This window comes from Archocentrus centrarchus, assembly GCF_007364275.1.
Source record: "Archocentrus centrarchus isolate MPI-CPG fArcCen1 chromosome 18 unlocalized genomic scaffold, fArcCen1 scaffold_23_ctg1, whole genome shotgun sequence".
NCBI lineage: Eukaryota > Metazoa > Chordata > Actinopteri > Cichliformes > Cichlidae > Archocentrus > Archocentrus centrarchus.
The window spans coordinates 4,720,289-4,747,884 of NW_022060145.1; the positions used below are offsets into that span (position 1 = coordinate 4,720,289).

The 27,596-nt window shown below is 43.2% G+C and overlaps 1 protein-coding gene across 4 annotated transcripts in view; it reads left to right on the top strand.

The window, feature by feature from the left end:
- The window catches only part of slc8a4b (solute carrier family 8 member 4b), a 126,650-nt gene continuing 99,054 nt past the window's right edge, over positions 1 to 27,596 (top strand). For all 4 annotated transcript variants that reach the window (XM_030722514.1, XM_030722515.1, XM_030722516.1 and 1 more), the window contains exon 1: positions 1 to 134. The gene's annotated coding sequence lies outside the window, so the exon portion shown is untranslated. The remainder of the gene's footprint in view (positions 135 to 27,596) is intronic.

A 27,596-nucleotide genomic window follows, 5' to 3' on the forward strand; every position in this document is an offset into this window, starting at 1 on the left:
CTTCAGAGGAGGAGAGACATTTATTCATTTGGTGGATGAGGAAACGAACGGAGGGAGGGATGAACAGATAGAGGCACCGGCCAGTGAATCAATGAACGGATCTCGACCTGGGCTTTTTCCAGAGCAACGAAGCGGTGAGAGGACGCAGAGATCGCGTGCACTACTGTTGCTGTTTCTATGAATTTATATGCATTTGTTCTAATTGTTTTTGTGAGCCGCGTGTGTGTGTGTGTGACAGGAGACAGCCACTGTGTTTAAGAAATGTGCCGGCATGTGAGGTGCATTCACTTTGACAGTTTGCTTAGAGCCGGTCTTAACTGCAACCGGTGCTGAGATGTGCAGAATTTGGTGCATGCGTGCGTAAACAAGGAGCAGGAAAGTGTTTTGATGAGGCGGAAGAGAATAGACGCTGAAAGTGAGAGACCGCGGGGAAATTTACCGGACACCGGATTGCCCTGCGTGACCGGGGGGTTTCTCAGGTGTGCTGCGACACCGCAGAGCCCTGCCCTGTCCAGGGTCTCCTTCAAGTGCTGTTCCAATTAAGCATCTGTCCGGTGCGCAGTCTCCTGCGAGAAACGGCGTATATCGTAGGGTATGAGGATCTCGATCTATGCCGGCTGTTCTCGCAACGAGAGAAGCCGGTGGCCGGTGAGGGAAGATAAGATTAGGGCTAGGGCAAAGGAACACACTATTGAGGGACTGTGCACCGGGTCAGAGCGCTCAAGACTAGTGGATCGGTAACGGGTGAAACTGCAGCCAGATAGCACCCTGTAGCTTTACATATGAAAGGAAAACCCGGTGAGTTTGATGAAGGAAACAACAGCGATGTTGATGGAAATTTAAAAGTAGGATGAATTTCATTCAGGTTCCTGTCTTTCTTTAGAGGTAGTGATTATTAGTGAATTGTTAATTTTGGCGGTGGTGGTGATGATGATGATGATGATGATGATGATGAAGATGAAGATATTTATGTCAGGAGTTGTGATGATAACAAAGCTGCTGATTGCTTATGGTGACAGTTTTAATGACGGCAGTCCGAAAATAAATGGATGCTGCTGCTGCTGCTGGTGGTGGAGGTGTTTTTATAATAGCTGAAAGAATGGCAGCATAATAATGGAGATGAGGGTGATGATGTTGATGGTATATAGATCATGACGACGATGGAGCTCGTTTCATGATGATGGCTGAGCTGTGGGCGCGTGATGAGGACAGTCATGAGGACTTTTTCAACAATGATAAATAATTTACCCAAAGATATGTTGCCCTCTCAATAATTCAAAGAGCCAAGCTGTCTAAGGAAATATAGGCTGTAAATGAATATGCACATCTTAATCCATTTCTTGCATATCAGCAACACTAAATCTTTGTGCTAAGCAGCTTTTATACAGTTGTTGTTATCCAGTAGGCCACATTTACAAGGTAACGAGAGAACATTTTTGGATAATTCAGACATGCAAAGTTGTTTCTGAGCAACAACCAAAGGGAGAGAATCAGTCTGATTGCTGCTGGAAGCAAAAATGTATATGCACTCTGTGAGTTTAGCAACAGGTCTTTTATAATATTCAGTTCCTTTTCTTTATACCTTGGCTCTCAAATAATCCAAAAGCAGCAACAGTATGTTTTGGGCTACCTGGGCGAGAAGTGACTGGAAATAACTGCAAGTGCAGAGACACCTTGGATGGAAAAACACATGCATTTATTCATTATTTTTGTTCGGGGCCTAGTCCTAGAAATGTCAATATTGACAACAATTTGGTCAAGTTTTCACATTTATAGTTCGCTTCTAGGTTTCAGCGTGTTTGGCGTATAGACATAATGCAGGCTGCCCACCAGCTAAGTGTGCTTGCATGCCAGAAATATCCAGGACTTTCTCTGCCTGTCTCTGTCTTCCTTTCCTGTGACGGTCTCCTCAACTAATCCATTAATGACTTAAACAACACACTCACTTCCCCACTGCAGAAGGTGGTAACCCACATCTTGGCCTCTAATCTGGTCCATGTTAATCTGATTATGTGTTTCACTGGCGCTGGTCTCTGGTTACTTGTGTTGTTAGTTGTTACTAAGCATAGGGAACCCATTGCTTAAAGCATAACCCGTCTGTCCAGTGCCTGGGAGGGACAGGAAACACCCTGTGGTCATAATCCTTTTTTTCTCCTGTGTGTGGGTGTTTGTCTGTCAGTAGTGCCAGTGGGGGGGGTTGTTAACTCTGGAGATAGATACCTTGTGTTGTGAATGACGTAGCAAAAGAAGATTATGTTGACAGTACTGGGAGGTATAAAAAGAAGATTCAAGTTGGCAGGAGCAGGGTTTTCCTTGAAGGTTGCCAGAAGATAATTTTATTTCATTCTTTTTTGTTTTGTTTTTTATCGATGAATTATGTTTGAGTGGTAGGCGAGATGGTCTGATGAGGTAATTTATGTTTGGCTTAATGTTCTGATCACGAATTTATTATTTGTTATGACTTTAAGAGCTAAAATACTTCCTGATATCAGTGATTGATTTGTGATTCTAAGCATCAGTATTGGCCAGAGCCTTTGTGGATCCCCGAAGTGTTGAACATTATAAATATTTTTACAGTAAGTTTGAACTATGTAAATGGATTTTACAATAATTACTGTGATAGAATGAAGTGGCCCAATGTATTGATGTAACCGAAGCTACATTAGCATTCTTGGCTAATATAAGGGCTGCTGCCTTTAACATCAGTGAAAAAACTCGTCTTAGAAACACAACGTTAATTAATTAAGACGGCAAGTTAGAAAAAAGTTGTTTAATGTGGGTGTGAAAACCACCTAATTAAATTTACTGAGCATAGGGAACCCATTGCTTTAAGCATATGGACATACAGGGTTCATATACCATGCCAAAGTAAAGTTGAAGTACTCTTTGCCTTGATGTGATTATTAAAGGCAAAGAGTACTTCGACTCAGTATTACAGATTATAGCTCAAAGAATACACTGCATTGCTGCAGTGAACACAGAATTATTAAATAATGATTTGAACTTCAGTATCAACAGTCCTATAAGACCTTGTGCTCGTCAGCAGGGAATGGTTCATACTCAAAACCAGGACGTCACTGATGTAGTAGCTCAGCCAACGCACAATCCATCACAATTCCCAGGTAATTGTCCATAAAATGACAAATGTGATCTTGATATTCACCTTGAGCAAAATTTGAGTGAAGCCTGAATAGGTGGTCATTGTGTGTAAGTTTCACTAAAATATGACTAATGCTCTGGGAGAAGTAAGGATTTTTGTGAATTGTGGATGAACAGATTGCATGAGGTTGTCAGTCCTTCAGCTGGATGAGCTAAAAGTAGTTTTAAAAAAAGCAACATGTGTTGCTAAAATAGTAGTGTAGTGGTTAACACATTCACCTTACACATTAAGTTTAAGACTGGGAGGAAATATAAACCCAGCGTCAGGGGGGTCACAAGTTGATGTACTCCTTGCACCGATCCCAAACCCAGATAAATTGGTGGGTTGCATCATGAAGGGCATCCGGCATCAAATCTGTGCCAAATCAAATGTGTGGCTCTATCCACAAGGGCGACGCCTTGAGAAATAAGGGGGTAGCTGAAAGCACCGCATACTGTTAAATTAAATACAAATGTAACGACGTTGCTTTAATTTACAGTGTTAGAATTATTCGTTTCTGTGATCTGTTTCTGGATTTGTTAAACTTCATCACTGAGAAAGTCTGTTCACATATAAAGGTAGATCCAAAGAGAACCAACATCTTCTGAGCATATCTCTTAATGCATGGAAAGGTCTCCTCTTTGAGAAAAGAATAAATGTGATACCCACAGTAATCTTGACTTGAGGTGCTCTGCCAGTACTGAATCAGGCTTTAGGTCAAGCTAAACACCACTAAATGCAGTATCCACATTGCAAGTGACGGGAGATGAAATCATGTGTATTTCACTCTCAACTGTTTAGAAGTCTTCAAATCGCTTTGAAAACTCTTCACGCAGGGCTCCTAACATGGATAAGTACCGCGTGAGTTGATCAGCTGATGCTATGGTTTCTTTCACTGTTGGCATGTGAGTAAGAATGTCTTGAAAGAAACTGCAACTTTCTCATGAAAGCCTTCACCAGGCTATACATTTCATGTGCAAATAGGTCTTTGCCTTCCAGTTTGGTAGTTAGTTCACTCATTAATGCTGTCACAGCAACAGCAAATGCAGGATCTGCCTTCAGTTCTGCATCTGAAAGTTCTTGAATGTTCTCATCTTTCTTCTGACAAAACTCTCAAAGTTCTGCTCTCAGGTCTAATAATCTTTTTAGGTCTTTGCCCACGCTGAGACACCTGATGGCTGTGTGGTAGCCTATGTCACCATGTTCAGTCTCATGCTCCTGCAAAAGAGCAAGAAACTGTCTGTGATTCAGTCTTCTTGCCCTGAATGAAGTTAATTATTTTAGTTACAACATCAACAACATGGCTATTTCTTAGCATTGACTTCTGGTGTATAATACTGAAGCAGAAAATACCAATTTCAGTTCAGTTGATTAATTTCAGTGACTTTATCTTTAATCTGCTTCAAAAGTCCAGCATTTTTCCCTGTCAGATTTGGACGGCCATCGGTTATAAAAACATGCGCTAGTTTGGCCCATTTCAGCGCATCCAAGCGTGCAGTTACCTCCGTGAACGAATCACTCCTTGTCAAAGTCCTTTTCATTCAGCGCATTGCTGCCATTGTTTCCTCCATAATTGCAAAACTCTGTAGTTATCCCACATACAAAGATGAGTAACTGGGCTGTGTCATGGACACCACAGCTCTCGTCCAAGGTCAAGGAGAAAAAGTCAAAATTGTCCACTTTGTTTTTCAACTGAAGCTCCAGCTTTCCCGCCCTCCATGTGTCTTATTATATTATATTATATTATATTTTTTTTCCTCAAGGCATATTCATGTGGCAGACTCTACCAAACACTCTTTGATAAACTGCCCATCACAGAATGGCTTACTGTTTTCTGAGATTTCATGGGAAATCAGAAAGCTGCTCTTGACTGCTCCATTCCTGGATGCGTAAAACTTGGTAAAAAGTCCTTGTTGCTTTTGCAGCTTTGCTAGCAGAGGTTCAGATATCCATTCCCGCTCTGCATCAGTCCAGTTCTTGTATTTTTCTGCGTGTTTAGTCTCGTAATGGTGATTCAAACTGTGATCCTTAAACACAGTGACCTGCTCTCCACACGCTAAGCACACAGTTTTATCTCTGACTTCAGTCAATAAATTAAAGTCTGCTTCTTGGTAAAAGCTCTATATTCTGCATCAAACTTTCTTTGTTTTTCCTTTTTTTTTATTTAAATTTTTCATTTTAAATTGTAATTTACAGGAGTATAATTATATTGCAAATTTTTAAATATTCATTTAAAATGGAAAACTTTGAAACTCCATATGATTGATTTATAGTGCAAAAATGCCACCTGTTTCCCAAAGGGATCATTAAACTTTCAGCTCTAATCCCCAGGCTTTCTAACCTATTCGCCAACATCATTTAGATTTTGTTTACCCTGAGTATGGACAGCGGCTTTAACCAAAATCTTAAAAGTCCACTCCATCTCCATGATTTGTTTTGACTGCTGTTTGAATCTGAATAATTTCAAGAGGCGTTTTAATCTCAGTGCAAGCAAACAGTGAATCGCCCCTGGAGGTTTAAAGCACGCCCTTCTGCCTCCAGGTTGATTATTTAAGTACACTAATTCTGAGAAGACATTGATATATTGAGTGGTTTGAGCGATCAGCCTATTCTTTTTATTTGACACAGTATTTGACATTCATGGAAAGTACCCAGTGCTACATCCCATAATGGCACCTCAGTGTTTGCACGACTGGTTGAAAGTGTGCTGTGAGTTAAGGCCAAAGAACGAATTTTATAATATCCAAAACCCAAAGCTTAACAGTCAGTATGGGCAGCTGGCAATTTCAGCTGTAAAATTTGAAATTACAGCATGATCTGAATCCTGATGTAGTGAGAGAGTGAAAAAGTCTTCAACATCCATCCATTCATCCATTTTCTTCTTCTTATCTATGTCTAAAGCACAGAAGAAATTAAAAATAAAGTGATGCACAACTGTCAAGTATTAATAAAAAAGGCTAAATCCTGTTCTAAAAGTGAATAATCACTGACACAGACGACTATTACAGTCCAGGTTCCAGATATAGTCTGGTTAAAACACCTCTGTGTTTAAAACTCCTATAACGATGACCGGCCCTGATTTAATATCATCCTGATTTCTCTCACAGGTTCAAACAGGTTGGCTGGGCCCCTCACATCATTCATTCCACTCACTGTCCAATCGCTCCCAAAGCCTCAATTTATGGCCAAATGGTGTGATTTCCAAGTTGGACAGCAATTTGAGGTGTCTCAGTAGTGATCTCACTTGCATGGCAAACTGATTTAGCCCTTACACTTGTGTAGCTCACTTAATCCTTCAGAGGGAAACTATAAATGATGAACTAATAGCCTGAAGCACTGAACGCAGCATGCAGCAGTTTGCCTAGGCCACATTTCTCTGAACCAGACAGCTCGGCAGGCAAACGGATACCAGGATGTTACAATTCAACTCTTCTTTCGTCAGCAATTAGTTATATCACCTATTGGTATATTTATTGCTGGAACTCTTTGTATTTATCCCAATCCATATGTAAACTCATGCTATGAAGCCATGAGGACTGATTTTTGGGACTATGACAGCCATAAAGCATCAGATTATCCCAAAGTAGGTATGTGAGGGCAGAAAGAGGAGTGCTGCTTTAAAGCTGAATATCTTTATAACACTCACATAACTGTTTTCTGCATTCTTGAGTTAGTTTAGTTGTGTTTTGGTCCATTTTGCTTATCTGTAGCAAATGTCTTACACCAGTCCTCATTAACCATCTGTAGAAGAATCTGTTATGCAATACCCGCTATGCACTGCTGTTAAATAAAGGGATGCAGTGCAGGAGCAAGGCCTGTATGGGTTTAAAGAGGCAGTCTTAAAAAAAATTTCATGTAAATACATTTTCTGTCGCCAAATGAGGTAACGCAATGGTGTCTCAGCCTATGGCCAGCTGATGAAAGTACTGCAATATTTGTATAGCTGCAATACTACCAACTGGCCATTGTTGACAAGATTTCTGGAAAAAGTATTACAGGATGCTGCTTATGTAAAGCAAACATTTCCTGCTGTTGCAGCTTCACATTAAAAACATTTAAGTGGTGAACAGTGAGTTGGCTTTTATTCTGAAATTGTCATGCAAGCAATGCAGTGTCAGTGATCTTAGTACTTACCACTGTTGGCCAGCCAGACAACAGTCACTCTGGCAGATCAGTTTGAAATATTGCAGGTAGTAATGGAGCCAGAAGGAGCTGCACTGAGCTGCAGGCAACAGGCTCACCCCAACGTCTCCTTGAGCAAGCCAACTTGATTTCACAAAATCCCATCACAGCTGCTAACACAATGAAGGGAAATGGATAAATTTGCCTACTAAACAGAAATGTCCAAGTAAATAAGTAAATAAGGCCTCAGCCATAAAGACCTAGTCAGCTGGTCAGCGACCCCCCCAACTGAAGCGTCTGGCTGCTGGTAGAATATTCCTAGGCCAAATTAGTCATGGAGGTCCACTTGCCAAGACTCCTTATTTCATTGATATCGGAGGATTAGTTACAATCTCGCATGACTTCTGCAGCTCTCAGTCATCTCTATGTCCTTAAGTCCTTGGGTCTGTTTATACTATAATAACCATCATCTTGTGGCAAACAATGACAGGCTTTCCACAAAATCCAAAAATGTGCACTTGCATAACAAAAGTTATTGTAGAATAACCAAAAAACTATTTTACAGACAGACACACTTGATACTGCAATCATTACTGTCATCCCACCAGATTATGTTTAAAGATGAGCCGGGCATTGATATGCAGAGAGGCTCACCCGGCCGCCGCTAAGAATAGAAAACACCAAGGTGGAGGAGAGCCATTTGTTTCATGAGAAACCTCAGCATACGATACACACTTGGACTGTGTCTGTGATTGTGTCTTTCTTTGTGTCTGTAGTTCTCTGTGTCTTGGTCTGAGTGTGTGTGTGTGATCTGCATGCAATGATTCACAGGGCAGACCGTCCCGGAGATTTTGTTCTGGTTGTCGGCAGTGTTGTTGTTGTTGCTTTAAATTACATTTCAGTGACGGCTTGCTGCTTGGCAGAATAAAACTGTGCTAAGTGCAGAAAAGTGACTGAAGTGGTTATGATTTCTGAACGATAGAAGAAGAGACAGAGAAGAGACTCTGCTTCTGGCCTTTCCTGCCTCCTCTCTGAGGCTAGATTCAGTGCAAGCTGTTCTTTTAATATCGTGAATGGGAGGCAAGATGTGAAATGGACAATCACAGACTTATCCAGCCAACTGTGAAAATGGACACAGATGAAGAATACAGTGACCTTTTAAATCGCTTAAGCCCTAGGCCAGTGTGTGGAATTTGTGTATGGAAAAACAAACTCAATCAAATTCAGTCACTGGCAGCTCCACAAGTGAAAATGAGCAACCCTGGGCTCTATTTATAAAGAATGCTTTGAAGAATTTTGAACTATAATAAATCCCCTTGTTCCCTTTAACAGGCCAGGGTGAAACTCAAGCAGTATTTACTTCTGACATCTAAATCTGAGCTGAAATTAAATACCAGCTTTATAACAAAGAGTCAGTGATGCTGATGATGGTGAACCTGATCTAAAAAGTCTGACCTATAACTCTGCCAAACGTGGCAGTCAGTTGTACTATGCGGCCTCTCTATTATAGCAATCTGAGAACTTTACAGAGCCAAGTGTGTCCAGCTTGCTGTTTCAGAACAGTGGCTGCAAGTTGTAGAAGAAAGCAACCTGCAGCCATTATCTTTTAAGGGAGAAATGGGCAGAATTATGGAGGGTGTGAGCGTCTGTGGCTGCCACTGATGAAGCTCTTCAGGTTTACTTTTTGTTGGTTTTCTGACCTCCCACTCTGCTTCATTTCTTCTCTGGCGTGGTCTTCTTTTTTCCTTGCTTTTCCAGGCAACCTTGACGTTGCTTTCACTCTTGAATTTTCTCTGTCTCCTGTCTTCATGCCTGTCTTATCTACTCTCTGTCATTCCTCTAGCTCATATTACTGTCTCGGATGGCTCAAAAGCAGTACTTTCGCCCAGGAGACTGGGGGTTTATGTCTCATGTGAAACCAAAAGTCAATGCTGATTTATTGTTTTTAAAACTAGGCTGACTTAGGGGGACTTTCTGTTGAGAGTTTGCATGTTCTTCCTGTGGCTATGTGGGTTCTCTCTGGTTACTTCAGCTTCCTCCTGCAGTCCAAAGACATGCATGTTAGGTTGACATGCTCCAACCTGCCCACCACCCTGAATAGGATAAGCAGTTAATAAAATGAATGGATGGAAATGACTTTATTTTTCCTTTTTTTAAACTTTCAGTTTTCCCTCATCGTTAGGTTAGCTTTGGACAGCAAAACTAGTTGGTTAGCTTTAGGATGAGATTATATTTGAACTGGTCACAACAACAGTCACGTGTTAGCTTTTCAGAAATTTCTTAAGACAAACTTCTCCTTTGTCCTTTTTTTCACCAAGCTTTTCACCTTTGTCTGTCCTTTTAACCTTCTCTGTGTGGCTTTGCATCAACAGGGCAGTTTATAAAACAAATAAACCTGAAATCCTGAAGTCCTGGTAATTCCAGGAACAGTCCAATTTTTTGAGAAAGACACCCCTATATTTCTTCACTATGCAGTAGAACACAAAGCAGATCGTAATCTGCTTTGTGTTCATGAAATACCGAAATGTGGCTCCAGAAAAGCCATGTAATGTACACAACGTCATAATGTGCTTTACATGTATGGTGTTACGCAACTCACGATCAGCATAATCTTCTTCCGCCTTTCTATGGCTGGGAAGTCATGGATATGTTTTGTTCACGCTCCCAAACACACGCATGCACTTTTCTCTCCCCGAGCGCAAATCATATTGCAGATGTTCATATCCAGTATCTGCCAGCCTCCGTTTGTTTGTTTTTGCTTCTGTTTGTGTGTGTGTGTGTGTGTGTGTGTGTGTGTGTGTGTGTGTGTGTGTGTGTGTGTGTGTGTGTGTGTGTGTGTGTGTGTGTGTATGATGTTGAGAGGTACTGGCAGCACAGTGCTCAGACTTCCGTCCCCTGCTAATGTCGCACACAGAGAGGATAGCAAAAAGCCTGAGGGAGCTTGCATGCTACCCCCCCCCCCCCCATCTCATCCTCAACACGTGCACACACGCACATGCACACACACACACACACACACACACACACACACACACACACACACACACACACACACACACACATATCATGCATAAATAGATTAATGTGAACACAGAGTGAACATTTAAACTTGTGAGCATACTCACAGTGCAGCATGCTCCCATGTCCACTTTTCTTTAGTGTTCTTTGACTCATGGATTTAGGTTTTTTTTTTTTTTTAGCCTGTCATGTCTGGTAGATCTTGCAAGCAGAACTGTGATCTGAATGCGTTGTTGTGCCAAACATATTTGCTATTTCAAGATGAGCTCTATAGGTTCTCAATAGGCTCTTCTTGTTGATGTTTTAACCCTTTATTTTATTTATCTGAGTTATTTTTCCACATACTATGTAACAGCCAGAGCTGACAGGCTGAAGAAGAGGAAAATAAAGAGAAGAAAAAGGGAGAGAGAAAGGGAGCAAAAAAAAAAGGGGAAAGAGCACAAGTCTATTAATCAGATACTTCATCACTTTAACATATAAAAAAATACTATCAATACTTGCAAAAATAAATTTGTGTGTGAAAAACAAAACTAACAAAGCATGTTACGCACACCAACAATTTTGTTGAGTTGTGATTGAGTGGGCGTTTGTGTCTGTGTCATGTTTGTGTCTGTGTCATGGAACGTACTTACCAATGAGGGCAAAACGCTGCAGCTCCACCCATCAGAAGCCAGAGGCAGGTACGGAAAGCCCCCGGAACCCCAGGCCACCAGCAGCCCACCAAGAGCCAGGAAGACCCCCGGCCACTCAGTCCAAAGACAACCGCACACCTACCCCAGCAGACGGGAGAGGGTGGTCTCAGACGGAGCCCCCCCAGTCGAGGAGCGAGGGCTCCAGGGAACCCAAGGCGATGAGAAGCCAGCCCCCCCCCAGTGGCCAGCCCCCTGCACTGGCCGGCGGCAGGGCTCCCGGGCCCACGGCACCCAAGGACCGCCCGCCCCTCCACCGAGCCCCCCCCCCACGCCGAAGAAGCCAACGCAGCCCCGCACCGCACCCCCAAGGGGGGCAGGCCAGCACCCACGCAGAACACCCAGCCCCACCCAGGAACCCCGAGGCACCCCCATCCCAGGGGGGTAGGGGGGAGGAGGCAACCAGCAAGGAGCGGCCAGGAGGCAAGGCACAAGGCCCAGACCCAGGTCCAGCCATACATACAAACACACCCAGACACCCGTGTACACATTTATACACAGATACTCATACATGCCCATACATACTTACCCACACACAGATATGCCATACATACACATTCACTCACCCACCCATACTCACGGAGACGGTGACAAATACACAAAGACACACATTCATCCATAGCTACCCACCCTCTGAAGGCGGGGCAAGTGGAAACCACCCCAGGGCCAACAGCGACCCCAGGACGCCACCAGCCCGGTCCCCAAGGAACCACCCGACCCCTACCCCGGGCGAGACGCAAGAAATCGGGGTGTAAGATGACCCATCCACCCCTCCTCCTCCCCAACTTGTAGGTCTATGTGTTAATGTTTGTGAGTGAATGAGGTGTATAGGGTGCAGTTAAAATTGAGGGGACAGTTATGCCACAAGCGCCAACTGTTGGTCGTCAGCGCTTGCCCACACTGCCCCCCCAAAACCCTCCATGTCTAAAGTGCAAATAAAATTTGGAGACAGACAGTGACGAGGATCCGAGTGGGGCCACCTCAGCGGCCCATCTCATCAACCTCTGAGTAACATGCCTGCCCCAAAGGTCCTATGTGTATCAGGTTGTAAGTGTGTATGTGTTGTGAGTTATAATGACTAAAGTGCAATTAAAACGGAGAGGCAAGTGGTGGTGCAGCTCTCCACGTGGCCTCTCCATCCTACATCTGTGAGTGATGTGTATTCTGTGTGTGTGTGTGTGTGTGTTTGTGTATGGGGAGGGGGAGGGGGAGGGGGGGGGGGCATATGACCAGGAAGAATCCTGGAAGAAGAGAGCCAGCTGTCCGCTGGCTCAATAGGCACCCCGACCTCCCACACCCCAGCACAGGGCAGGGGGAGGTGAGCCCGGGGCCGCGGTGACAGCATCCCGGAGCACTGCAGCACCCGAGGTTGGCGCCCTCGCCCCCACCGCAGAGGGCGGCCCGCTCCTCCTAGATGCCCATTCACTCAACAATAGACACAAACAGGCGACAGGACATACTGGCCTGGGCATGGAAATGCAGTGCCCAGTCCCCCCCAACCACCCCACCGCGGCCCCATCCCCCACCCCACCCCCCTGCAATGCAGGCACCCCAGGGCCCCAAAAGCGTAGACTGGACATCCCGACGTCAGGCCAACCCACCCCACCCGGCGGCGCGGCCGGGACAGCAGAGGCCCCCCCCGCGCCAGGGGGGGCCCACCGGGAGCCGGCGCGGCCCCAGTGCCGGGGCCCCAGACCCCAGCCCCCAAGCCATACAGGGAAGACCAGCCAACCGACCGAGGGCCGGCACCACCCCCCCAAGCACCCCGCCCACACCCCAGGACCGAAGGCAGCACCATCCAAGCCCCCACCACCATCAACCAGGACAGGCACACAGACATCACCAGAAGGTCGCCCCAGGACCCCAGCCTCAGGAGGCTACCAGCTACCCAGGCCCCCGGAGTCCCCCCCCACCCCCCCACAAAGCACATCAGGAGCAGAGCCCGCAGCCCACCACCCCCACTAAGTAATGGAGCTGAGCAGTGGGAACCAAAGAGAGTCAAATTCCTCCAATTTGTTTTTAGAAGAAGCAGACATTCTCTCTAAACTAACATGATCTACTAATAAATTTCTGTACTGAGTAATACATAGTTTATTTTTTGTCTTCCAGTTCATGAGGATCATCTTCTTAGCGATGCACAAGGCAGTAAGAACTATGTGTGATATATTTAACTCCATAATTAATTCACTGACATCACCTAAGATGCATAGTCTGGGGGAAGTTGGGATACGACAGCTAAACCATGTGGATAGATCTTCACAAATCCTCTGCCAAAATCTCTGAACTGGTACACAAGACCACAGAGCGTGTAGATGATTATCCTCTGAATTGCTTGTACAGTGGGTGCATATGTTTGAGTGTGTAAGGCCCATTTGGAACATCCTTTGTCCAGTGTAGTATGTTCTATGGAGAATCTTATATTGTACAAGATGGATTTAGGTTTTGCTGCAGTGACTTCATTTAAGTGTAATTTTTCTGCTGTTGGGCCCTGATGACACACACACACGCACTCACATGGAGTTTACAAATGAAAATCATCACACCTACACATAGAAATGCTCTCTGTTTCTCTAAAGTGCACACACACTTAAATGCAGGGTCCCGTGGGAACCTCAGTCTTTGAGTGTCTGCACTGCGCTCACCCTGGATGCCTTTACACCTCCACGCAAAGCTTCTCTCCATTTTTATGTCACAGCCTTTTGGAGTAGCGGAGGCATTTAGTCTGCGTGACTTTCAAGTGGTACTACAAGCAGTAAAAGAAATAAAAAATTGAAGCTATCGTATATATTACTTGGTTAAGGATTTAGTTAGACTAACTTGTTTGTGAAGGGAAAGTACTCTGTTGCCTAAAACAGTGTAAAATATTCTATTCCAAGTTAAGTCCTTTATGCAGTATGTTACATATTAGTAACACAGTATAGTACAGTAGCAGAAAGTGTACTTTTTCTGCAGCAGTGGCCCTTTGAAAGTAATTAGGATGAGACTCGAGAATTGTTTCACAATGGCCAGTCCAGCTTATCAGTTCCTTTTATCAGTGCTGTTCACTGTAAAACAGTGACAGCAGTGAAATTTTTGTATACTTGAGTCACATTCAAGCCTTTTTTTTCACTCTGTGCCTACACTGTGTGCATGTTCAGACTCAGAGATAATTCACCAGTTGCATTGATGCTGATGTTAATGCTGAAAATCTGCGTGGGCCTGCTGTTTAGCTCAGAAAAACATGATTTGAACCAAATATGGAAATTGATTAATTGATCAAGTGTCCAGTATTACATTTATTTCTACCTATATCCGTCCCTATCAGTCATTCATATATATGACAATATGCGAGAAGTGATCCAAAAAGTTCTGAGAAGAAATATGGCCCTTCTCAAATTCAAGGTCATCTTCTCAGAGATGTCCACAGAGCTTCCAGCGTGCCCTGGATGTCCCAGTCTGACCACTTAGACAAAAGCGATCTGCGATTTCATCACCCACCTCAAATTTGCACAGAGACCAAACATCAATTTCGCTTTCACATTGACTCAAAATTTCATGTGGAAGATCATCTCTGGTGTTGGTAGCTCAGTCTCAGGCTACAACCAAGTAGTTGTCAGTTGAAGAGTCCGCAGGGAGCGGGCTAGGTGAGTTGTTCTATCTAAACATTAATTGGGATGTCCACTCGTCCCCTCAGGTGAGACTGTCAGTGCAGAGTTCTACTGTAATGTCATTTGGAGGGGATGATCTGAACCGTGGTATGTGCCAGCATGCCATCTCAGAGCACAGTGAACACACAAGTTTTTGGCCACACAAATAATCTTCCCTCACCACCTGGGGCACTTACTGAAAATGAAAATCAAGTTGAAGGATCACTGTTTTGACACACTGGAGGAGATCCAACACCCATTGCAGATTGAGCTTTATGCATGTACAGAACAGGACTTCCAGAAAGTGCTCCAAGCATGGCAGGAGTGCTGGGAACACTGAATCATTGCCGAAGGAGTCTATTTAAAAAAAAAGATGGCAGCCAAGTTTAAATTAGGTGCAGTTTTTTTCTCGTTTTTAGGGAAAGTCTCAGAATGTTTTATTCACACCTTTTATCTGAAATTATTAGATTAATAATACAAGTGAATGGATTCTTAAGTACCATTTTACTGTTGTTGTTGGTCTCAGTGGTGCTCATTTTTCTAGATGTGATCCAGGGCTTCTGCGAGAAAAGTTGTCAGACCTGGAGGATGCAACAAGCAACATGTGGGGGTGGTTGGTGGAGGTCTGTGTGTCTATCCATCCATCCATCCATCCAACCATTCACTTCTGACCTGTACAGGTCACCAGCCTGTCGCAGGGAGCTCTGTATGTGTGTTTCAATTTAATGTTGCATTGGATTCACATAGTGCTATCCACCCTCTTGTGCAGTAGCACAGACAGAACAGAGGAGCGGCATATGTGCAACTCTGTACACAGGGGGGAGACACTGAGGAGATGATTTCTTGTTACGTGTATATGTGGGAGAGTGCTGAATCCATGTTTACATACTCACATTAGTGGAGGTGAGGTGACTTCACCTAGTGCCCTCCAGCAACCACCCACTAACCGGTCTGGCGATGCAAATTTTTGTGTGTTTTGAGAGCGGCCATAAACCAAAATAGTTGGACACTGCTGGTATAAAGCACTGAAATGCTCAAAGTACAAGTACTTCAACCTTGTATTAAATACAGTACTTACTGTACTGTACTGATGAATTCCTCAGATGATTTCCCTCCATCTCTCGTCTCGTTCCTTTCACCTTCTATTCCACCAAGATTTTGTTTTCGTCATCCTTCTTCCAGCTCCACTGCCTCGTCACTGTTTTCCTCCAGCTAAGAAACGAGTGCACTTTAGTGCGAAAGTTCTTTGGCTCGCTTAATGCTTAACTAAGTTCAGAAAGAGCTGGCACCTACTCTCTTTCTCCTGCATTTCTTTAATTTCAAAAGTAAACACCCCTGCGGTGATGAGAAATGACTGCTTCTTTGAATGAATGCCAGAAAGAGGTGTGCCACGCTGTGTGTGACTGTGTGCGCGGGTCTGTGAGCGATGCCAAAAAGAGGTACAGTTTGATAGCCGAGCAGATGGATAACACGACTGTGTTTCATTTGTTTGTGTTCAGGAAATGGCAGCGACAGGGCTGTGGTAAAACTAATAAAGTTAAATGGAACCGAGTCTTTCATTAGCTCAACGTTTTCCTGTATGATAAAAACCCCTGTGCTGCCCTTTCCTCGCTTCACAGGAGCAACTCAGAGAGGCAGTGAAAACACTCCATCCCTGAAATGGATTTACAAAAGAGCCCATTATTTTCAGTGAGAAAGATAAAAGACAAACACAGCTTTATTTTCTGATTCACACTGACACAAGTGCCCTTTTGAACGTGGTAACACTGAGGTCCGAGTGGCTGGGAAAGGACGCCAAATTTCAATGAACACATAGACAAGCCCTGAAAAACCTGACCTGTGAGAGTGGGCATGGAGAAACTGAGTGTTCCATGTAATGTGAGCATTCAAAAAAAACAAAAAAAAAAAACATGTACATGTGCACTAAAGAGAATAATACAGAGTGAGAGAGAGTGGATTATGGGTATTTAGGAATGCCTGTCGTCCACTCCTGCTTCATTTTATTTTATTGTCCTCCCATGTATCTCTCCTATTCTAATGATCCTTATCCCTTCCTAAATCCAATCAGAAAATCACCAGTTGTAACAATCCTTACTTTGTGCACGCACACACGCACGCACGCACGCACGCACGGACATGAAAACATGCAGACCACCAGGTCCAATGCAAGATTTCACGATCACAAATGCATGCACTTGTGAATGCATTGGCGAACATACACCATGCATGCTGTACCAGCCTGCAGTCATGCATGCAACATGTCTGGACAGCTTGTGTGTGTGTGTGTGTTATCAGATTATATAAGACAGGTTTAGGGTTTATGCTGCTGTGACAGATTACATGCAAATAGATTGAAGAAAAGGGTGGACAAGTGGAGGATAGGGAAAAAAAGACTGGATAAGCAGAATAGAAACCTAAAGCGGGATGAGGTGTTTCAGGGCAGGCGAGGACAGATTCTCTACTGATTCATTGGGATGTTGAGCTGAGCATTAAGAGATAGTAATAAGGACATATGGCAGTGATTGTAGAAATTGGTCAAAGAGGAGAGTGCAGAAAGGTGAGGAAGAATGGATAAAGGCGGTGAACAACAAAGGTGGGAAATGACAGAGAAAGGATGAAAGAAAGCACAGGGTGAGCAGGCCGAGATGGATAATTCTACTGGAAAACAGGAGAGCGAGGAGATGGCAGTGAGACAAAAAAAAATGTGGGGGGGATAATGAGAGATAGACAGGAATGAACCTAACAAGTAAAATAAGAGAGGTTGTAATCAGCGAGAAGATGTGAGGATGGGAGGAAGTGCAGAGGAGAAAACCTAAGAAAGGAAATGAAAGTAGCAGACAAACAAGAATAATGAGGGACAGAGATGGAAAAAGAGAACTATTCTGCTATTACAATAAATCCTATAGCAGCACCTCATTGTATAGGTTTCACATCATACAGTAGCTATCTACACTGCCATTAGGTTTGAAGGTTATCTGTGATTGTAGAACCATTACTGCATGGGGATAGATCGCTCTTCCACCATGAAAAACAGGATTCTAACGCTGCACCGCTGAATATTTATATATTAACAACAGATCAAATTACTGTGTGTGTGTGTGTGTCGCTACTAGTGACAAAGTCAGAAAACACCGCAACAATGCTCAGTTTACTAGGTACACCTGGCTGTATTTAGCCGCAGGTTTTCTGAAAGTCATAATGTTTAGCTGTAGATGAAATTCAAAGAAGTGCTGATTCCACCACTATAGACAGTTTGCAGCGTCCTGAAACAAACTTCTCTGTATTTGCCGCACTGTGCAGCATAGTTTAACCTAAAGGTGTGGTAACACCAGGATTTCAAATGAAAAAAGATCTCTTGGCAAAACCACATTGCTGTGATTGGTACACACCGTGACGGTGGCATTAACTGATATGCCTCTATGCTTCACCATCTTGATGATGGTGATGGTAAGTAGGTCTACATGCCAAACTGAGTTAATGTTTTGAGTTGGATAATACGTTTTTCCTTCTTCCTTCCCGCTTTATTCCTCTGGCTGAGCTCATCCAGTTGTATTTCCCTCAGAGCCCTCTTACAAATGCAGCTATTAACCTGCCCCAGAGCCACGTTCATTAAGTTCATTTTCTAATGCAGTTCTAATCTAGAGGTAGAATGAAACATTCATACACGCTTCACCATTCATCTGCTGATGCTTCACCAAACCTCTCTGGCCTTTACAGCCTACAGGCCCCAATGACACTTTTCTCATTTCCTCCTCTGTATTGTTCTGCCATTATTCTTCTGTCTTATCATCTTTCCTTTCCTTTCCTTTCCTTTCAGAAAGGAAAGGAAAGGAAACCATTGCTGTGGTTCTCCATTCTGCCATTATCAGCATGAAAATCTGTTGCTCGCTTGCTTGGATCTCAGCCGCAGCTTCAAACATGCTTTTAGATAGATCAAAGTAGATATTAAGCACAAATTCAATTGCACACGTATGAAGACACACTACAGCATCACGTGCGTGAATCTCAAGCCCTCACAATGAGCCTGTTGCTAATTGCTGCCTTCAAAGACCGAATAAATGCTGTGCGGCGTGTTACCTCTGAATATTTACACACACACTTCCAAACCCACCCACTCAAATTGCACAAACGAGTACACTCAGCTAACATGAATACACATAATAAATGCACAGAGGTTAAAGTAGAAACATTAGAACATACCGGTGTGTGTCTTTCTTTGTGAGAGAGCGCAAAAGTGTGCAGAGCTAAGAGTGTGATTGCCTGGGTAATGAATGCTCAGGCCTGCTGGGTGAGTAGGCTGTCTGGCGGGGGTCAAACGCTTCAAAAGCGCTTTCATGCCTGCCTCAGTCAGGTCGCATCGACCTCTGGATCTGCGAATCGATCAGCCAGCCTTAATGTGACTCATTCGGGGAAACGAGAACCCCCTAATCAAACTTTGAGATTCACATGCACCAGTGCTTACACATTCACATACGGGTATGAGGTTTGGTGACGGGCTCACTTTAGCATAAGATATAGGTGTGTGATGTCAAATCATCAATAGCACTGTTTTTTTCACTGTTGTCTTATTGATCTTCAGTCACGCGCATTTATACTATTATGTTTCTTCTGTCATTTAAATGAAAAATCATACAAATGCGCAGGTGTAGCACATAGCATGTTGCTGTTGTAGTGTTCTTCTGTTTATGGGTGTTTTAGCACTTAGGGGCCGTGGAGATAGCTGTAAACACACACACATATTTTCACCTTATAAATCTGATTAGGCAAATGTGTTCACACACACACACACACACACACACACTTGCTGATTTACATATTCAGCAGACTGTTTGAAAACAGCTGCAGCTTGTAAATACATTCGAAGGGAGCCTGGAGGCATGAAAGGAAATAAAAGGTGTAGCTTTGACAATGAAAACAATTAAATGAAAGTCTCTAAAGGAGCTTCAGAGTGGTTGATTATTACTTGAGTTTATCTGTGACCTGAAAATTGCAAATCCGCCAATTCCTGAGAATATGATCGTCTGCTTTAACTGCTGAATGATCGGCACTGTTCTCTAGCAATTTAGCAATTCAGCAGCAAACCTGCCTGAAACCCTGACATCAAAACTGGTCTGAGTACAGTGACAAAAACTGAAGGCGTGGAAGAGAGGTCTAATCAGACGGTCTCTTACAAAGTGAGAAAAATAAATCAGATTATTGCAATGCAGAAATTAAATGAATCTGTCTTTGTTTTTTTGTGCCTTTTTCTTATTAAATAACAGCAACTAATTTGGTTAGCATGAGCAGATGGCCCCACGTCTTTTACCTGTTCACAGATTTTTATTAGCAGTTTTTTTATTTTAAATCAAAAACACGTGAGGGTTCAGTTGTGTAACTTACCAAGCCATTACTTACAACTTATTTTGAGTGTGAAAATCACGCTGTAAAGACTACAACCTTGCTTGACATAATCCCAAAAACATATTCAGAAATTCACATGTGAATAGGAACTATTTTGAAAAGTGTCAGTGTGTTCTGGTATGGCTAAACCTTCACATGCTTACAACCTTTACACCATATAACCCGCTTTCAATTATTTTTGCACCATAGCAAGTGGAATGACATGCAGCGCTGGTCTTTACTACACTTCTCACAGGTCTCAAACGTCTCTCAGAGTAAACTGGATTGAACTTGAATGCAACACCAAGGAATGCTTTAAAAGACTGATGGTTCACACCTACATCACTGTAACTGTAACAACCCTATAGCTGACAGCAGCAAGTCATTTATTATAACCCACTTACGTTTGTTGTGACCTCTAGTGGTCAAGGCAGTTATGACATGTGCAAAAGAGGAAGTCATTTGACACAGAAAGAGCCACAAAGGCAGTGTAAGCAGGAGGCCAGGGTGTGTAAATGGACTGGCAAAACATCGGAAAACACAGGCTCATTATCATGGTTCTGCAACTTGTCTTTCCTTGAGGAAAGTTGCTGATTGTGTTCCTTTACGAGAAAAAAAGAAAAAAACAAACAAATAAATCTTAAAATCTCAAATTACTGGGAAATGTTGCTCATTCATATTTTCCTGTCAGGTTTTGCCAAGCCAATCAAGGGATTTGAACTGGCACCCCTTAAAACGAAACTCACACGTACTCCTCTAAGCTCGCTGCCGCCCAGCTCCTTTGGTGACCCCCCCTGTCCTCTCTGAGGCTCGGCGCCTGCAGCTGTTGGTCAGAGGCTGCAGTTTAATTCATACTTCAGAATAGACGGGCAGGCATAAAAGTCACTTTCCTTCAGATTTACTCTGAAATCTTCTCTATACATGTGTGTTTTTATTGACCTCCTTCGCCCCTTCCTGCCAAACTGTGTCCCACTTACATGAGAGAAAACGGTATCGATCCAAAGATAGAAAAGCAGCCGGGGGGCTAAACTCATTTCACCGAAGATTTCTCATTTCTCTTGTCTCCGTCTTGCTCTGACTTTATCTCTCTCTCTCACACACACACACACACACACACACACACACACACACACACACACACACACACACACACACACACACACACACACACACACACACACACAGAGCCACCCACTCCTCTCGTACCCATAATGATAACGTTAAAGACTTTTGTATCTCATTAATCACCATGGCAACAGTATTGGACCTACTTTCTACACTCTTCGCCTTTTGTTTAACGCTCTCTCTCGCTCTTGCATGCATGCATTCTCCTCCACTATACAGTCATCTGTATTAAGTACTATATTGGATATTATTGGATGTGACATAGTGCTGATGCTTTCTCATTGTATCTTAGATTATGTTGCTGAAGGATGTGCTGCTGCAGTGACTGTATATGCAAGTCTGTGCTTGTGTGTGTGTGTGTGTGTCTGTGTGTGTGTGTGTGTGTGTGTGTGTGCGTGTGCGCGCGCACTCCAGGCCGATCAGAGTAATGTGGATTATCATTGGTTATGTAGGTTGTGCAAATGTAGAGACTGTTTGTGTATGCGTGTGTGTCTCTGGGCTGTAGAGCAGGTGAGAACAGCTCAAGATGTCTTTAAGTGAAAGCAGATGGGAAGTCAAATGTTACTGGAGCGTATGCTACATAATTCATTTATCTTGTGTGTGTGTTCCTGGATCTGATTTTGTATGTGTCACCCTGGGGGTGGGTGGGGTGGGGGGTGTCATGTCATCCAAAGCATTGAACAAGGGACATGCAATGTGCACAACACAACATTTAGCATGTATTTAAACATTTGTTTCCTTATTTTCAGAGATAGAAACTGAGCCAGGCAGCGCTGGCTTTGCATTCAAGCCATTAATCTGCTGTTAGTTTATTTATTAATTTTAAAAAAAATAAAAGACAACCACCTGTCTGTTAACGCCAAGCAGCTAACCTTCAGAGCTGAATAACGGAAGCCAGTGGCAAACCTGCAGTTCCTAGAACAGCCATTTGAGGGTGGCTCTAAAAGCGAGTCAATCTCCACAGACTCCCATGTAAAAATGCTCCACTTTACATCAGAAAAGCTGCTGTGAGGGTGATTTTTTTTTGTCCCATTTTTATAAATCACCTGTTTGAATTTCACTGAGACTCAAATTTAGGCATTATTAGGGGCGAAGATGCTTTGAGTGACGTGTAGCTGATGATTCAGTTGCTAGCTTATTTCTAGGCTTCACTTCAGTTAATGAGAGGCACTGAAATGATCTCTTGACTGTTTTGTACCTTTTGAAGCAAATGCATAAAGTAATAAAAGGAGAAGGGAAGATTCATGGATGTAGTGAAGGAGGACATGCAGAGGGTTGGTGTGACACAGGAAGGTGAGACGGAGGCAGGTGATCCACTGAGGCGACCCCTAAAGGGAGCTGCTGTAAGTGACTTAGCATCTGTGTATGTTCGCTGCAGCTGTATGGTCTCTATATGAACCTCGTTAGAAAAGCTTTGTTGCTTTAGCTGTTAACTTTGCACTTTAAAGGCAAAAGATGGTGTTGACCATAAAACTAACGTCGAGGCTTTAAAACAGTGACTAGCTTAATTTAAAGAGTGCTTAGTTAACTCTGTTAGCAGGTTAGTTGAGTTTTCCCTTCCATTTCCATCTGGATTGCTTTTTATGGTCATTTTTAAAAGGCAAGAATGTAAAGATCTGATAGAACGGAGCAAGCCACACAATGAGGAGGATTTTTCACACTGTGAAGTCCACCGAGTCCTCTCTAAACCCTCTGATGTTGTCACTGTTTCTAAATCACCTCAAACCTAAATTGGCATTTGTGCGTGGCAAGTTCCTGCAACAAACTCCTCTCTGCTGTAATGCCAGTCTGTGTCTAGCATTCAGATAAAAAAAAAAAATTTAACAGGAACAGGAATAAGATTTAGCACTGTACTTTGACAATTTATTGTTTCATGTTTTACTTCAAATGATCCAATAAATGAAGGGCTAATATGGATCTTCTCTTTGTTTACTTCTCCGTTTCTGTTATGTCTATTAGGTAAACTACTGAAAAGGGGTCTTGATCAAAAAGAGTCCAAGACGACAGCTTCAGATACCACAATTCTTTCATCTGACCAACCATCTGAAACCCAGTTATATTCAATATTCATTACAGAATTAAGAAACTCACAGAATATTCATATTTTATTAGCAGGCTATTATTAAGTTATCAGCCAAGTCTGTACAAAGTTTGTGCTATGTGTTGTGTACATAGATCCAATTTAAGAGTTGGAGCCAGGCTGCAGTAAAGTGGGTTAGTAAGTCTGTCATTTTTCTGTGGCTTCCTTCTAGTTGGTTCATTCTCAGAAAATTGGCTGAGATTTTATTTTATTTTTTTTCATTCTGCACCAGACTGAAAGACATTAAATCAAAAGTACTCCTCCAGGTGCTAGGTGGGGGGGATATTGCTCTCAGCGGGGACTGGGGATTTGAGGAGATTCCATAACAACTCAGGAGTGCTGTTGTTGTGGTGGAATATCAATTGTGTTTTTCAACTGCTTCGAATCACAACCTGGAATGAGCTTTTGGATGTGACCTTTAGAAATGTGCCCTCGCGTATGGACACTTTGGCTCATCATTTTGTGTGACTGTTTTTCACGTACTCAATAGTACACAATAAACACCTGTAGGTGATGCACGTTACAATTCTTGGACCCTTTTCTTTTCTGCTTGTTGGTTTATTTTTTTTCCCCCTCTGACAGACTGCACAGACGTGCTGTGTTTGAAGAAAGTGAAGGCTGTGAAGCTCTGCTGCTGACAGTGTGACAGTGCTGGCATATTTGGTGCTCAGGGCAAGAGCACCAGTACCCAGGCTCCTCAAATGACCCCTGACAGAGTGATGCTTGCCATTACCACTCCTCAAAAGAGCCTATAAATTCTTTAGAAAAACAAATACCTAGAAATATCTCAGAGTTAATTGAAATGTCTCTCAAAAATACAGTTTTAACAGTGGCCTTTTAAAGCAACGCTTGACAGTGTAGTTGAGGCCAGATCCATCCCGAGCAGACAGAAGTGATTCAGCAGAAAACACACTTGTGTGGGTGATTATTAAGCGAGTGGTTGGGCATCGGGCAGCTAAGCCTCCCGGCCGTGTTAAAGCAAAGACATCACAATTAGATGACTTGCAGTCAGACCTGTCATTGGCTGACTTGCCTTCTGCTCATACTGAGGCCTCCTGAGGGCACAAGAAGCTGAATATTGCCACTCCAGAAAGAAACGATTTCAACTGCACTGCTTGCTGTTGCTTTACACGTAAGACTCCAGTGACTGTAAGAGTTGCAGTGATTGTCTGGAGTGAGTTTTGGCTAAGAATCCATTAACTTAGATGTTTTGGCAGTTTGCTGGTCTTGAGAATGTTATCACAATGCCACAGTCTTCCCACATTCCTCCCAAACTCACTCCAAGGTCAGACTGCGCAATATTCAGAGAAACTGCAAAAAAAAAAACTTGCTTGTTAAATGGTAAAGTTCATCACAAAAAGACAGAACAAGTGTGGCTTGTTTGGAAGGGTTGCCTGGAGAAAGCCTCTTCTCTCTAAAAGGAACATGGCAGCATGACTTACATTTGCAAAGTTGCATCTGAACAAACCACAAGACTTCTGAAACAGACGCGTGGAGATTTTTGGCCATAATGCCCCGTGTCATATTTGGTGAAATCCAAACACAGCATATCAGCACAGATACCTCGTACCAGCTGTCAGCACGGTGGAGGAGGGGTGATGATTTGGGTTTGTTTTGCAGCCACAGGACCTGGGCAGCTTGCAGTCATTGAGTTGACCATGAACTTCTCTGTATACCAAAGTATTAAAGAGTCAAATGTGAGGCCATCTGTCTGACAGCTAAAGCTTGGCTGAAAATTGGGTCATGCAACAGGGCAAGCACAGCAGAGCCCACGCAATCTACAGCAGAATGGCTAAAAAAGAAAAGAATCAAAGTGTTGCAGTGGCAGGACCTCAAGAGAACTGTGCAATAATGAATGCTTGCAAACCTCAGTGACCTGACACAATGTTGTAAAGAAGCATGGGCCAAAATTCCTCCACAGTGTGACAGACTGATTACAAAAAATACAGACAGGGGACAGAAAATGACTGTTACTGTTGCTAAAGGTAGTTCTACAAGCTACTTAGTTTTTTCACATGACTGCATAAAGTCCTGGGAAAATGTGCTTTTCCATCTTAGTGTATTTCTGAAAGTGAATCACAGTTGGTGGACGTATCAGTAGGGCAGGCTGGAATTTGATGCATGCTTAAGGAGACCCAAACCTGCTCTGAGGCCATGCCTCAAAGAGCCTCCCCAGGTCAGTCTTATTGTTCCTAGGCTATTTTTGTGCTTTACTTCATCTCTCAGTAACCTTTAGTGTGACCACACCACGCAAATGCAGCACAGATGCTCCACTTTTTGTCTAGTTTCTGAAACTGGAGGATATGGTGGCAGTGGTGCAGTGGGTAGGTGCTTGCCTTGCAGCCGGTTCGAGCCCCTGCCCTTGCGCTGCGTTGTGTCCTTGGGCAAGACCACATTGCCTAACGGTAGCGCTGGTCTCTGGCTGCATGACTGCAGATGCTCGTCTCTGGATGAATGATCATTTCGTTGAATCTAACATTTATGGTGCAAAATAATCTGTTACCAGTAGAAGCATTTGACTTGCTAACACTTGACACAAAGTTATTTCAGGAAACATTTAAAATTGACAAATATGTCAATACACTGCTAAAAAAAAGTTGGTATTTTTTTTTTTGAGTTACTCATTTTAGGAGCTACAGATGGACCCATGAGCTTTCTTGTTGCAAAAACACTTTCATGTCTATGTGGTAAAGATGCTACGCAGGTCGAGCCTTAAGGCAATTAACTTAGATTAGCATATAGACAAACCAAAAGGGGAATCACCTAACCAGAAGTATCTTGCATGTGTAATACATAGTTTAAATAAATAAATGTAAAAACAACAGGATGCGGGGGGGGGGGGGGGGGGGGGGGGGGGGGTCAATAACTACCTTTTCATGGATATATGGTCTCCCTGCTCCTAGTATTCATGATAAGCTAATTTTCTCCCAGCTGTAAATATACAGACAGAAGTGTGGTACCAATCTTCTGAATACATTTGTAATAAGATAATAAGCCTGTTTCTTAAAATGTCACATACCCCTGATTAATGTTATTCAGGGTAAGTGGGTGCTATGTTACATTGCCCATATTGAAAAGAAATAGAAAAAACATAATCCAGTAGCACTTGAATAATACTTCACTTATGCTTAAATCTTGTAATCATATTGCATTAGAATAATGTGAACAGGGGCCATTATCATAAGTCATATAAGGCATATAAACAAAGATACAAAGATATAAAGTTGCTCATGAGGGCCACGAGCAACTTTGCAAACATTCAAGGATATGTTTTTCCTTTCACCTCATTTCCATATGTAACAAAATGCCTTTCCGGGGAGCACACACACAGAGCAGGTCAGACAGCCAGGTGGTGGCAAAGTCAAACTCCCAGTTGTTGGGAACAGTGTCTGAAGACAGGTATGAGTCATCCCCTCAGCTGACTTACACACCTTTGAAACTGTTCAGCGCCTGGCCGTTCGGTCCGTTTGTGTGTGTGCGTGTATTTGTGCTTGTGAGTGCACCCATGTATTGACTCTGTGTGTGTCTTTTGGCAATGCAGACAGCCAAATAGGCAGTCGACTGCAACAGTGAGTCACTCAATCACTCACCCTCGACTCAATACGCTGCCATTTAGACAATACTGCGACTCGCTCTGAGGTGTGAGCGCGTGCATGCCCACGCTTGCGTGTTTCTGTGGGCTTTCATTTCAGCATTTCATTAATATTTTTGCATCTGTGTGCCTGCTCTGCATAAGCTGCGCGTCTCTGTGTCAGAAAACGGTGCATTGCATGTGAAAGCTGTGTATGCGTGGTGGCGTGTGTCTGTATTTACACGTAAGCTCCGTGTTTTTCTCTGACCTTTGGAATTCCCTCGGTCCGTCGCACACCGCTGCTTCACTATAGGTCCGCACACACCATTCATTTTGTGTGTGTGTGTGTGTGTGTGTGTGTGTGTGTGTGTGTGTGTGTGTGTGTGTGTGTGTGTGTGTGTGTGTGTGTGTGTGTGTGTGTGCGTGCGTGCACTCTGCAGACACTGAGAGAGGGAGGGAGACAGAAAGAGGAGGAGAGGGAAATGGCATAAATGTTTAATTTCTGAGTTGAATTTGTGCAGTTTTTTTTAATATTGTTCATGTATCATTCATAGCTTTGTCATGCATTAAATTAAATGAGTCAAAGGGGACACAAATTACAAAGAGAATTGAGAAAAAGACCAAAATGCAGCAACAACAGACAAAGAACCAGCGACCATCTCACAGCCTGTTGATGGGAGGCCATTTAAGCACTCATATTTTTTAATGAAATAACCCTGTAACTGCTCTCTTAGCAGGACTTTGATTACAAATCAGGGCCTCTCCGTGTGCAGGATGAATCTTGGCTTTGATCAGTATCTTAATTCCTGCAAAGGTTTAACACAAGATTACTAATAAATACGTACAT